This window comes from Aegilops tauschii, chromosome 7, assembly GCF_002575655.3.
Source record: "Aegilops tauschii subsp. strangulata cultivar AL8/78 chromosome 7, Aet v6.0, whole genome shotgun sequence".
Classification (NCBI taxonomy): Eukaryota; Viridiplantae; Streptophyta; class Magnoliopsida; order Poales; family Poaceae; genus Aegilops; species Aegilops tauschii.
The window spans coordinates 629,981,030-629,995,612 of NC_053041.3; positions in this window are offsets into that span (position 1 = coordinate 629,981,030).

Consider the following 14,583-nt stretch of genomic DNA (forward strand, 5'->3'; position numbering starts at 1 on the left):
CAAGATAACAGTGGAAGACTGGGTAGGGTAGCGGTGGAAAATCAAGACTCGCTGGCATTGCCCTTTTCTGATAACAAAGATCAGCAAGGGTTGCCAAGGGGACGCGATGGATGGCATGATTCGGGATAGAAACAAGTCTATCACCGAAATAATATGGGTGGGTGGCGGAAAAATATACGCGACACCTGAGCATAACCCCTGCAAAAAGGTGGCTGGAACTCTGGGTACCAGGGCATCACTCTGCTAGGATAGAGATGACGCCGAACACCGAAGAGCAAACATGCTAAGAAGGAGGGTGCAGGCGGTGGACCGAAAACGATGCCACCTAGACTCATAATATTAACCGTTAGTGACAAAATAATAATCTATATGCATGCCATGCGACAAACAAATGCAACAATCAAGTGCAACAAACCAACTGGGGTCTATACTACCGCTTTCTAACGTTCGTGCGGGCTAGGGCATCCTACAGCCAGACCTGCTCTGATACCAAGCGCTGTGGCACCCCGGCTCAGAGAAACCGGAACGCCCCGTATTCCAGCCCAAAGATCGAGGAGAAGTCTTCTGGAATACGACACTGCTTAGCATAGAACAAACCAGCTTTCTATTATTACACGAATATGATTACAAGGTCTCCGATATTACAATGAATAACATCGGCGCGGCGACACTACGCCATCCTCAGTTGCTCTATGCAAGCAGCAGAACAACTCGAAGCAGTGGAAAAACTACTGGCAGCGGAACAACGACAACGGTGGTGAACTCCAATCCGCAGGGACTCTGGCTGGAACGCTTATCCTAGCTCGCAAACAAAGAATCCATTGCAAACACGCATGCAATCCAGGCATGACCTGCAAGCTGGCATGACACGCCAGGTCAGTACATTGAATGTACTTGCAAGCTCACAATAAACCAGAAGCATTCAAGACAAACAGCAGCATGGCAATTACAGGTTAAGCAGGAATTAACATGAGATCCTCATAATAACATGACATGAGCAACATGACATCCAAAGTAATACTCCCAAAATAATACCAGCTACCATCATGAAAATAACCATAATAGCCACTAAGAATCCAAAGGCAACATGAACATGATACAGCTAGAACAATATGAGCATGGCATGAACATATGAATCTGACGATACTAGCATGCAACATGATGACACTATATGCATTATTTATTCTGCTCGAGTTATCTCGTAACCATCACATGCATCACTTACCAACCTCGGACATCACACGATCATCTTAGGATCAAATCAAGCTTGGTATAAACAATACCGTAGTAATCATCAAATGACCACAAGGAGCTTGATCTTTACCAATGATTCTCGCACAACATCACGAATATCCAACAATTCGGTATCCTTGATACCACGGTGATCATTCCGACAATCAGAACCATGAGCAAGACTTGGTCTCAAACCGTGATCCTTACGACGATCACAACCACGACCAATACTTGGTCTCAAACCGTGATCCTTCCGGCGATCACAACCAACTTATCTCATCACCGAACCGGGGTTGTTATTAATCAAGTTATTATTAATACTGTTGACTCACGGTGGGACCGACACGAACTGGGCCCTTATCCGTGGGCGCGGCTATCGATAGATTTTATATACACTCTGTAGAGATTAGTACACTGTACCCACACCACGGAACCCATGGCCTCGCACTCCCATTCGGGTGGACCAACGGCGTTCCTATTGGGGAACGTAGCAGAAATTCAAAATTTTCTACGCATCACCAAGATCAATCTATAGAGTTTACTAGCAACGAGAGGGAAGGAGTGCATCTACATACCCTTGTAGATCGCAAGCGGAAGCGTTCAAGAGAACGGGGTTGATGGAGTCGTCCTCGTCGTGATCCAAATCACCGATGATCCTAGCGCCGAACGGACGGCACCTCCGCGTTCAACACACGTACGGAGCAGCGACGTCTCCTCCTTCTTGATCCAGCAAGGGGGAAGGAGAGGTTGATGGAGATCCAGCAGCACGACGGCGTGGTGGTGGAAGTAGCGGGATCCCGGCAGGGCTTCGCCAAGCGCAAGCGGGGAGGAAGAGGTGTCACGGGAGGGAGAAGGAGGCGCCAGGGCTTAGGGTATTGCTGCCCTCCCTCCCCCCCACTATATATAGGGCCAAGGGAGAGGGGGGGCGCAGCCTTGACCCTTCCTCCAAGGAAGGGTGCGGCCAGGGGAGGAGTCCATCCTCCCCAAGGCACCTCGGAGGTGCCTTCCCCCTTTAGGACTCTCCCTTTATCTTATCTCTTGGCGCATGGGCCTCTTGGGGCTGGTTCCCTTTGCCCATATAGGCCAAGGCGCACCTCCCACAGCCCATGTGCCCCCCCGGGGCTGGTGGACCCCTTGGTGGACCCCCGGACCCCTTTCGGCACTCCCGGTACAATACCGATAAAGTGCGGAACTTTTCCGGCGACCAAAATAAGACTTCTCATATATAAATCTTTACCTCCGGACCATTCCGGAACTCCTCATGACGTCCGGGATCTCATCCGGGACTCCAAACAACTTTCGGGTTACCGCATACTAATATCTCTACAACCCTAGCGTCACCGAACCTTAAGTGTGTAGACCCTACGGGTTCGGGAGACACGCAGACATGACCGAGACGACTCTCCGGTCAATAACCAACAGCGGGATCTGGATACCCATGTTGGCTCCCACATGCTCCTCGATGATCTCACCGGATGAACCACGATATCGAGGATTCAATCAATCCCGTATACAATTCCCTTTGTCAAGCATATAGTACTTGCCCGAGGTTCGATCGTCGGTATCCCGATACCTTGTTCAATCTCGTTACCAGCAAGTCTCTTTACTCGTTCCGTAACACATCATCCCGTGATCTACTCCTTGGTCACATTGTGCACATAATGATGATGTCCTACCGAGTGGGCCCAGAGATACCTCTCCGTTTACACGGAGTGACAATCCCAGTCTCGGTTCGTGCCAACCCAACAGACACTTTCGGATATACCTGTAGTGCACCTTTATAGCCACCCAGTTACGTTGTGACGTTTGGTACACCCAAAGCATTCCTACGGTATCCGGGAGTTGCACAATCTCATGGTCTAAGGAAATGATACTTGACATTAGAAAAGCTCTTAGCAAACGAACTACACGATCTTGTGCTAGGCTTAGGATTGGGTCTTGTCCATCACATCATTCTCCTAATGATGTGATCCCGTTATCAACGACATCCAATGTCCATGGTCAGGAAACCGTAACCATCTGTTGATCAACGAGCTAGTCAACTAGAGGCTTACTAGGGACATGGTGTTGTCTATGTATCCACACATGTATCTGAGTTTCCTATCAATACAATTCTAGCATGGATAATAAACGATTATCATGAACAAGGAAATATAATAATAACCAATTTATTATTGCCTCTAGGGCATATTTCCAACAGTTCCGACAAAACCGATCTATTGTCATGACACTCTCCCGGCCACTCTGACCCACTCCCAACTGGGCTAGTCTTGGGTGGCCCCGTGTCTACCAAAGACACCCTGACCACCGTCGTGGTCAAAAACTCCCTCACGGGGAAAACTCCCTCACGGGGACCGGATCCATAAAAACAACGGGCACACAAGGTTATGTCTGCTTACCGGGCCAGGGTACGCACGCCCATAACCTTGCCTCGTGGGAGGCACCGGGGAGATGCACAACAATAGACCCAATTAGGACCTTCCCATAAAAGGTAAGCGTGGTTGCACTGGTCAGTTTCGATCTGGCGGCACCATGACTCAGCCAACAGTTGTTCAAGTTCAATTAAATCCGGTTAAACTTGAATGCAGAATGCTTAGCCATGATAAAATAACATGATGCAATTACAATGCCTGAGCATGATATCAACATAAGCACGGGATGCAACATAACTGTCCATCATATCAACTATGAAATAATCTCAAAATGAACATGGCATCATGACGAGCATAAATATTACAAGTGCAACACTACTCATAGTATATCATAACATGACCACTAGCATCAACCATAAAGAACATGCAAGAAATCATCAATAACATTACCGAGTAACACTTAACCAACTAACAGCAAAGGAAGAACGCATATTAACAGTACTCGGTAACCGACGTTAGTCATGCACCGAAGAACATGACCAACCCAACATGTACTACAATCAAGCATGGCAATATGCAAGTAATACTAGCAACTAGCAGGGCATGATAACCAGGTGCATAACAACATAGCAAACAAGTAAGTACAATCCCAGAAGCATCTCCGAAACAACGATAACCATATTTTAAACAAGCAATCATTTAATAAATATTCAAGTTGAAAACCATGGCTGCTGCATGACTATCATGCAAGTGGGCATTGTGGTGTGCCTGGGGATGAAGAAGGCACCGGGGAGAAAGTGCGGTGAAGCCGCGGAAAGATTTGCCGGAAACAGTTCTCTCTCGGAGGGGCTGTTTACGTGCAAGGGCAAAAAGGTCATTTTCACAGTGTCAAACCATAGTGAAAGTAAAACCAACAGAACGAGCTTGACGAAACGAAGATGTGGGCTTTGGAATCACCTCATTTGGAGTTGTGGTTAAAAAGATATGAGGTGTTTTCTGCCAGGGACCCATCTGTAATGAAACACTTCAAAATCTGGGCCTGGACAGAAAAACAGAAAGCGCCTTCGGGTTGAATACGTTTTCTGTAAAAGAAAACGCCTTTTCAGCCGCAGAAGAGAGGAATACGCTTTCCAGAAGGGAAAACGTACTTTAGATAAAAGAAAGGAAGAATACGCTTTCGTTGGGAGGAAGACGTACGCCGGGAAATGCGTTTCTACTTAACCACGTGGACAGTGGCGGGGCCGGGCGTGGGTCGCTGACGTGCGGGTCCCGCGGGGTGGGACCCGTCACTTATCCAGCTCAGCCACCAGGGTCAACGCATGCAGGGCGGGACCGGCCGCCTGGGTCGCTGCCAGGTGGGGTCCGCGGGGAGGAGGGGCCCGCCTGGCCTTGGTCCTTCTTCCTCCTCGCTGCGCCTCGACGGAGCAGAACAGAGGCGCGGCTCCGGCGACGAGCTCTGGCGCCACAGGCCACCTCCGGCGGCGCGCCGGCCACCGGGATGGTAAGGGAGGCGAGGCGCATCCATCCCGCCTGGACACGGACGCCGAGGAGGACCGGAGCGACGAGGGCTCGGACTCCGGTGGAGAAGGCTTCGGGTGGGGTTGGGCATCGTGGCCAGGGTGGCTCCGACGAGGGGGCGAGGGCATGGGGAGGATCGCCGGGGTGAGGGGGCCTCGCTGGTGGTGGAAGAACGATGAGGGAGGGCTCGGGTGGCCGGAATTCTTGCGCACCCGAACGGCGGCCATGGCGGGGATGGTGGAGCAGGGGAGCTCCAGAGGCTCGGGCGAGGGGCTGGGAAGGACTAGTGGAGTGTGCGGAGGAGCTTGGGATGCTTCAAGTGGCTCGGGGCTGGCCATTTTATAGGCGGGGCGAGGTGCCCTAGCCGGTCACCGCCGCACGAGCTCGGCCAAGGCTCTGGCGATGCACAGCGATCACGGGGAGGCACGGGACCGTGACGAAGGGGTAGCGGACGAGCTACAACAGTGCATAGTGCAAGAGGGGCCGAGGGCGGAGAGGAGAAATGGCTGAACGCCATTAAAGCTTCGGTCGGCCATAGTGCGTCCGTGGGCGCGCGGCGACGAGAGCTGACGGAGGGGCTGACGGAGGGGGTAAAGGCTCCAGGAGAACGGCGACAATGCGGGCTAGCTGCTGAACATGCCCGTGCTCACTGAGACGCCGAGCAAAGAAGGGGCCCGAGCAAGAAGCCATTCTGGGCGCGGCCATTGCACGCCAAAACGGTGGTCACCGCGTGCACTGGTGCACACAGTGCCATGAGCTAAGCCAAACGATGTCTGGGGTGGAGTTCTTCCTGGGGAGGTTGCATCTGATGTGGTAGATTGGTTAAAAGTGACACGGTTAAATGGCAGTTAACCTCTGAAGTTTACTGCAGTAAACTTGAGTGAGAACTGCTGAGCAGCAGGAAAGAGATTGGAAACAATGGAGTTGTCTGGTAAGTTTAGGGTAAGAAGGACTTTCATCCTGGTAACTTGGAGAAGAATTGGACCACTAATTAATATAGTTGCTTTACAACTAAGTAATCTAGTCCAGGATGAAGATCATGATGATGCTCTCAAATGGAGAAGCCACTTAAGCTGCACTTGGTCAAGGCAGGCTCATTTGGCCATATGAAGATGCTGCAAAAGGTTTCATACCAATTGGATAAACCAAAATGGTACTTCCTTCACAAACATTTCTACTGACCAGAAACTTGCAAAAATCCTAGAGGACAAATGGCTTGGTGAAAGATGCCCAAAATGGGTGGAGGTAAGTTATATGGATAACAGAAGGCCTAGAAAAATTGGCAGCCATAATGGAGCAAGATAAAATATACTTGCTTCACAAACTGAAATTTTGGACAGAATCAAAGAATTGAAGGTGAGCTCATATGGAGGCATGTCATGAGCTCTACTTTGGTGGAGAGTGATGATTTGGTTATATGAAGGGCCATGCAAAATTGAAACTCATTTGGATATGCCTAGCTTGTACTTCCTTCACAACCAGTTCCCTCAGACAGGAACTTGGGAAAATCATAATTAAATGGTTACTAGGCAAATGAGGTTGCACTTTGGCATGTGGCAATGATATGGATAGGAAAAGGTGTCCAAGGAGTTTGAGGTCAATTGGGAAAATATAAATGGCACTTGTTTCACATTCTGCCATTCATGACAGAATAGGAAATGAATTATTTGAGCATGATGATAAACATGACAAATGAAATATTTTTCCATATTTGAGAAAGATATGACCCAAACAATTTATGAGAATTATTTGTGAATTTTAGGAGTGATGGAAATATAGGTTGCTTCACAACCTAGGGCAAATTGGGTTATTCCTTTAATAGAAAAGGAATATTCCCAATAAAAAGAATATTGGGATTTGGGCTAGGGTGAAAATGACAGGGTCTAGGGAAGGTTTTGGGTATGATAAGCCACTCTGGAAGCGAAGAAGAGTTCATCTTCTTCAGTTTCCAGACCACAGAGCCACGGAAAAAGAAAACTCAAGCAAAAACCTCAAAAAAACAAAAGAAAAAGAAAGGGGCCAAAAATCAGGCTGTCACATATTATTGGCTAGTTGGCCGAAGGGCGGTTGAATCGGATTTGGGGGGAATTTTTGGGTGTGTGGGGGGGGGGAGGATTTTCGCGCGGTGGGCGGGGGGAGTTTGGCGCATGGTCGGTTTCTCCAAGTGCAGTCCCACGTGTCAGTGAAGAGGCAAGCCAAAGCGCGTTCCGTTCGCGTGAGCCGTGTGCAGGACCGAACGTGTGTGGGGTGCAATGCGACCGCGACAGGAGTGCTGTGAGTGTACCGCCTTTTTTCCTTTTGAACTAGGTGCTTCGCCCCTCAAAAAAAAATTGTTGCTTCGCGCGATCTATCGATACTACTACTAGTAATTCGGTAATCCCGGCTAAAACGGCGCGGCCGGGTCTTTTCCCGCACGATATGCTGGGAGGTTGGCTTAGTTGGGTTTTTTAGGACGAGTAATGCTACACCTACATAATCCCAGTTACGTAATTAACGTAATGTGAAACGTGTGAGCTGTTGATTGTAGATTGGGGGGAGGGAGGGGCCCACCACCATGAAAATCAGGGGAGGAGAGAGAGAGGCAATTTACGTTAACCCTTTCGTAGGTTCCCGTAGATGTAGAAAGATGTGAAATGCGTGAATGTGTAGTGGACGTACTATTGGAGTGCCTAAGATAATTTGTGTATGTATAGACCCTATGTGTTTATTTTACTTCGCATGTTAGATTTGTCTCGGTTCAATAAAAAGCAGAGTTGGTGATGATGGTGTGCCTGTCATCCTGCAATATAGGCCGTCCGATCTATATCTAACGGATAGGAAGGAAACTATGACAATTTACCCGCACTCCTCTCCACATTTGCAGATAAGGCTTTCCCTCATTCATCCTTTTCTCCCACAAGATCTTGATCTTCCGTGCAATGCACGGGCATCTTGCTAGTACTCCTACAATATGTATATTATTGTGAAAGTTGATATACACCTGCCGAGATTAATGCAAACATGGCAGATTTTCAGTACATTTCGAACTTTTATAGGACAAAAAAATAAAAGAAACCCGACCCTAAACCTATTCTACGGCGGCGACCGACGTCCTCCATCTCTGATCTCCATGTACGGGGGCGGGGTTCAAGACCCGTGAAGTGAAGGTGCGGTCTCCGACGAGGAAAAGTAGAACACGGGAGACGGACCGGCCAGTAGGCACACCATGCCCTGCCGCCTCCCATGCCCTACTCATCCTCGGAGGAGTCCCCGTCCTCGGCGGTGCCGGACGTTGGACGGCGGCAAGTAGGACGCGTGGCTGACGGTGCTCCCGTCGTCGGCCGCCAGCGTGGCCACCGCTTGTGCGGCGACTTGAGCGAGGGCGGCGACCTCGAGCTCCATCCCCAAAGACAAGCTCTCCCGCAGAGCGTTCGCGCTTGCGGTCATGGCGGATGTGGTTCCAGGTAGGAGGACGATGCGCTATGGTGTAAGGGTTAGCTGGGCGTTGCCGCTTTAAGTAGCGCATTCTGGTGAGGCCAAGCGTCCGGATGCGTCATTAAGTCGCCGGAGTTGGTTCCTCGGGCACCGAGCCTCTTAACGACGACATACGAACGGACGGCATGAATGCGGGCAGCTGGAGCCTGCTGGGAACACACCGCGCGACCGTGCGAGGGACGAGGGTTTTGGTGTGCCAGGGTAGTCAGCTGCGGTCGTGGCAACGTTGGAGATGCCCTTTGCTCACATGCGATCCCCGCATGTCATTGAAAAAGCAAGGCGACCCGGCATGGTCTCCGGTCCAGACGATGCAGTTGGCCGCGCTACACCACTCCGCGGACGCGTCGCGGCGCCCCGTGCATCCTCGACGAGCCGGGTGTTGGGGTGTGTTTGGATTGTGGCCAACGTGCACCTTACCAAACTTTTGGTCATGACCCAAAGATTGGCCTTTGTTTGGATGGTTGCCATTTTTTGGCATGCCAATGAACTCTAGCCAACTCTAGTTCATTTTTCTTGCCAATGTCGGCCAAATCATGGCAACCAATACCTCAACCAAAATTTTGGTCATGACCCAAAGATTGGTCTTTGTTTGGATGGTTGCCATTTCTTTGGCATGCCAATGAACTCTAGCCAACTCAAGTTCATTTTTCTTGCCAATGTCGGCCAAATCATGGGCAACCAATACCTCAACCAAAATTTTGGCTACCCAATGCTTTGATGGGGCAACCTTGGGCACAAACCAAACATACCGTTGGTCGTGCCACAACACTAACGCCACCCTCGGCAAACTGAAACTGACCATGTCTAGCGACGATATGAGCGTGTCGCTCACCGCGGTCGCTTTGTCCAGAGGCGGTGCTGGAGGTGCGCCCCGTTGTTGTCCCCAACGACCCACATGAACGGTTGTCGGTGGTGAGGAGGTCGTCGGCCAGCTCCTCCATTTGACTAGTCTGCGCTACGTCGTCCCGACGGGTGTGCCCCACATGTCTGTTTCCCTGTTTTCTCGGCCATATTCGAGCGTCAGTGCTCCGTGTTGCGCATTAGGCCTTTCACTATGTAGGCCAAGCGAGACAACTTATTGTTTATTTGAGTCGTTCAAGTATAATCATGTGGCGTTTGCTTATTTCTCATTCCTCTCCAACCCTCTTCTCCATCGATCATGTCGCCCTCCAGTCGAGTCCATCCTCCCGCATGCCTCATTTGAACATTCCGCCGAGTATCATTCGCATGTACCCACCCTAGTCCTCTTTCAATAGATCTCTGGACCCCGAGATGAAATCGAGAGGGAACGAGTGGGGGCACGTGATACCTAAGGCGGATTCAAAATTTTGAACCGGTGATCATAGCATCTGCAAATCATATATAAAGGGTATTCAATGTTCGTTTCGTTTTTGAACGTACAATATACTCCCTCCTATCCTTTCTAGTTTACATATAAGTTTTATGTGTAGTAAAAGTATATCTACTTTGATCAAAAAGGTATCAACATTCAACAATGCCCAATCAATATTGTTAGATTCGTACGTACTCCTAGATTTGTACTCGAGATGGTTTCCAATTAGACTATTGACAAGATTAATAGTACATGAGATGCATAATGTCAAAATTATATCATTGGAAACTCCTTTCACATATGAATTTGACCGTATGCTTTATGTAAGTTGCATGTCATATATCATTACTCTAACATTTGGTCAAAGTTAGCCTCGAAAAACGCATTAGACCCTGTATGCTTTGTGTAAGTTGCATGTCATATATTATTACTCTAACATTTGTGTATGTTGCATGTCATATATTATTACTCTAACATTTGGTCAAAGTAGTATAGTGGAAGTGGATCCTCTGACGTAGGTATCCTGGCCTTACCCTCCCTTTCGGTCACTTACTGGCGGACCCCATGCTTGCTAGGCCCCGCATGTCAGTTACTCAATGGGTTCGGCCACGTCAGGGGATCCCCATCCGTAGTATACTCCCGCTGTTTTTATTTACTCCGCATAAAACGGAGGGAGTGGTGGTATAATAAATGACGCGGGCGGGGGAGGGGGAGGGACATCGGTTTGCTCTCAACTGCGGTCCCACAAGCGAGCGAAAATGCAAGACGAAGCGCGTTGCATTCGGTGAGCGACGTGGAGGGTCCAGCGTGCCGGGCTGCAACGCGAACGCGACAAGAGCGATGTATAGTCAAAACCGATTGACTGGTCGTCACCGGTACCACTATTCACACCAGAACCTTCGCTGCTCGGCGTACGCCAGCCACTGCCCTAAAACCACACCAAATCTCCAGCCCATTCCCCCACCTTTCGATCCCCTAGCCCGCATCAAGCGTCCCCTAGTTCGCCGGAAAGCCATGGTGCGCCGCAAGATCACTTACTACAAGATGATGACGCCGGAGGACCGCGCAGAAATCGCGCCGGCGGCCGGCACCACAGACCTCTGTTCCCAAGCTCGCTTTGCGGTGGGCCAATCCCCGAGTTCTCTGGAGCCAAGCTACGAGGAGGAGGAAGCAAATCCAATGTTCATGGCGGAGGTCGCGGCGCAGAAGGCCCCCGATGGGTATGAGACGATGAACGTTGACTTGGTGCCGGCGTCCGAGTCCCCCATGGTGCAGGCGGACCAGCGGTTCAACATGGCGATACTAAAGGAGGACCGGGAGGCAGAGGCTCAACTCGACACGGAGCGCGCGCATGCCGCTGCCATCGAGGCTCTCCTGCAGGCGAAACCGGATGTCGTGGATGTGAACCGGGCGGCGGAGGCTCAACTTGAGGCAGAGCGCGCGGATGCCGCTGCCATCGAGGCCCTCCTGCAGGCGGAACCGGACGTCCTGGACTTGAACCGGGCGGCAGAGGCTCGACTCGACGCAGAGCGCGTGGATGCCGCTCTCATCGACGCCCTCCTGCAGGCGGAACCGGACGTCCTGGACTTGAACCGGGCGGCGGAGGCTCGACTCGACACGGAGTGCGCGGATGCCGCTGCCATCGAGGCCCTCCTGCAGGCGGAACTGGACGTCCTCGACTTGAACCGGGCTGTGCTCTCGTCCGTGCAGAGCGCCCGCACGCTCCGCTTGAACGAGTAGCTGGAGGCAGAGGACAACCACGGTGTGGAGACACACGTCGGCAGCGACGGCTGGTTCGCGCCGGCAGCCAAAGACGACGAGGCCGTCTCTTTCCGCGAGCAGTGATAGTTTTTCTTTATGTTGTTGTTTTCATGGATCTTTTGCTGTGTAAAAACATATATTTGTTATGCAAGTCACCTGACTTCGGTCGGTCTACCATTTCAAGCGGTTGGATGAATATCCTACGTCTCCTAACCCTTCTTTCCTTCTTCCTCACCTCTTCTTCTTCCCCAACAGACCACCGCACGGGCCGTACGGATACTCCCCAACATGCGGTTGAATAAACATACTCTATGAACGAAAATTATGTGTCAGCCATAGGATGGCTGAGTTTGGTTTGTTCACATGCGACAGCACGTGTCAGTGAGGGTGCGTTCCCTTGGTTGGGTTTGCGGCGTGCAGGAGCGACTGTGTGAGGTTGCGGTGCGACCGCAGCGTGCAGGAGCGACCGTGTGAGGGTGCGGTGCGACCGCGACAGCCGTGCGCAAGTGTACCTCCTTCTCATTTTGAAAACTTTAGGCAAGCTTGGCAAAAATGTGTGGCGAAGTTTGGCAATGCAAGGCCTAGACCCAGACAGGATAGATACGTACGTACAAGGAGTACTAGTGTTAAAAAAGAAAGGCGGCGTTTTCCTTCGCGGGATTTAATCGATACAAATCCTCGTTTCACGTGTCAATTAATGCGTATTTTTTCTCCAAAGACCAAAGAGCTAACCATCTCACTCCTCATCGCTTGATTAATGCAGCGCCATGCAAACCAACCTTCTCACTTCCGCATGCATGCAGGGGATATTAATGTCCTTGGTTGCTAACCCCATCAATTTTGCCTCGATTAGTGTTAGTGGCCCTTTGCAAATTGTAATTTTGATATACTGGCCTTGTGTACAAAAAATGGAGGTAGTAACTATATTTGACTTCCTTCCCCATTGCGGTGAGGCTGGTCATAGTGGGGAGTAACATATACTAGTATCATGCATATGATACTAGTGTATGATACTACCTCCATAGTGCATAGTAACATAAAGTAGTATCATAGATGATCATATTTATTGCCATGCATGACACAAAGTAGCATAGCATTTAACATGATATGGTATCTACCTATGTTACTCTAACCCTCTCTCTCCTCTTCAATTATGTGCCACATAAGCATGTTTGCTAGTCCCAAGTGCATGTTACAGGTTACGTTACCCTCAGTATGGCCAGCCTGACGTCGACGATATCTTTTTGTGGGTGGTTTGGCGAAGTGCGTTCGACGGAGAACACCATTTAGGGAGACCACGGTAAGTCGTTCGCAAGTGCTGCCTGCAAGCCGAGACAACCGCCTTATTTGCATCCAGGAAGTCCTTTACTAGTACTACTAGGAGTACTAAGGCTGGTCGTAATGGTAGTATCATGGCTAGTATCATGCATGCCAACTAGGCAATTTTGATGAGGTGCCATAGAATTAAATGAAGGAATGGAGGGTGGAGTATCATATCATGATACCGTATCATAATAAATGATATGCTACTTTGTGTCATGCATGGCAATAAATAGAGTAGTACATGATACTAATATATGATACTAAGCATTAGGGAGGTAGTATTATACACTAGTATCACATGCATGATACTAGTATATGATACTCCCCATTACAACCAGCCTAATGCGGTGAGATGGCTTCTCGAAGAAGACGATGGAGAAGCGGAGTCAGCGAAGAGTCAAATGATGGTTGCTTCGTCCGTGCTTTTGTGATTTGACGCCTCACTGCTTTGTGATTTGCGATAGAAGGGACAGGGGAGTAGACTCTGTGCTCTATACTGTACTACATGCATCCAAGCATGGGAGAAAGAGGAGAGACGTTGCATTTTTCTATTCCTTCATCAATCAATCTCGGAGCTTCGGTTCCATCTTTTTGGCTTTGGCAACACCATCCACAATGGTTCCCACGATGCCAAAAGCTATTTTCACATTTGGCTACACATTGTGGATGCCCTTAACCGTACCACTTGGTTTTGCTCCTGTGTGCTATCTATACAAATCTCAATTATATTGATCTAAAAAATTTATAGAATCGAGATTAGTAAAAAGGAGGTGATTTTGCCGCGCGGATGGCGGGGGAGGTTTCTTATTTGAGCAATGCTACATCCATGTAATGGTTTACGTAAAGTTACGAACTGATGTGATGTGGGACTATTTGATTGGATTAAAGGAGAGGATTAGGCCCACCCCACCTGAAAATCAGGGGGGGCATATATAGATTAGATGGAAAGTATACGTAGCAGCTACGTAGCCCTTTGTAAGTCTAGGATTAGGCTTCTTATTTTCGGAGGGCGTTGTCTTGGCGGTTTGCTAACATGCGGTCCCACGTGTCAGTGCTTTACCAACCGATCCGCGTCCCACATGAGGCAGAACAACGGCAGAAGCAACACGTGGTTAAGTTGAAGAAGATGAGGGAGAAGCGGATTCAACAACGAGTGAAATGATGGTTGCTTCGTCCCTCCAACTTAACTGCGGGAAAGGTGCAGCTTTGTGATTTGATGCCTCGTTGCTCATTACTACGCCGACGCCATGACTGGGGTGCTTCACCCCGGCTGCTCTGCACTGTATTCCGGTATGGCACGTGGACCCGGTAGCTTGATGTCCCACATGTCGGCGAAAGGGACTAGAAGATTTATGAAAGCGAGCGCTCCACTCTTACGACGGAGGAGTAGACTACACGACGGCCCAGTGAACTGTCAGTTGTACTGTATAGTACTATAGTTTTGCTGTTTCGCACGATCCATCGATACAAACCCGATTCAACAGGAAAGGGCGGGATTTTTCCCGCGCGGTAGATGATACTGGCCATACATTTCAAAGGCAATTTTAATGTATGCAAACTAAATAATTA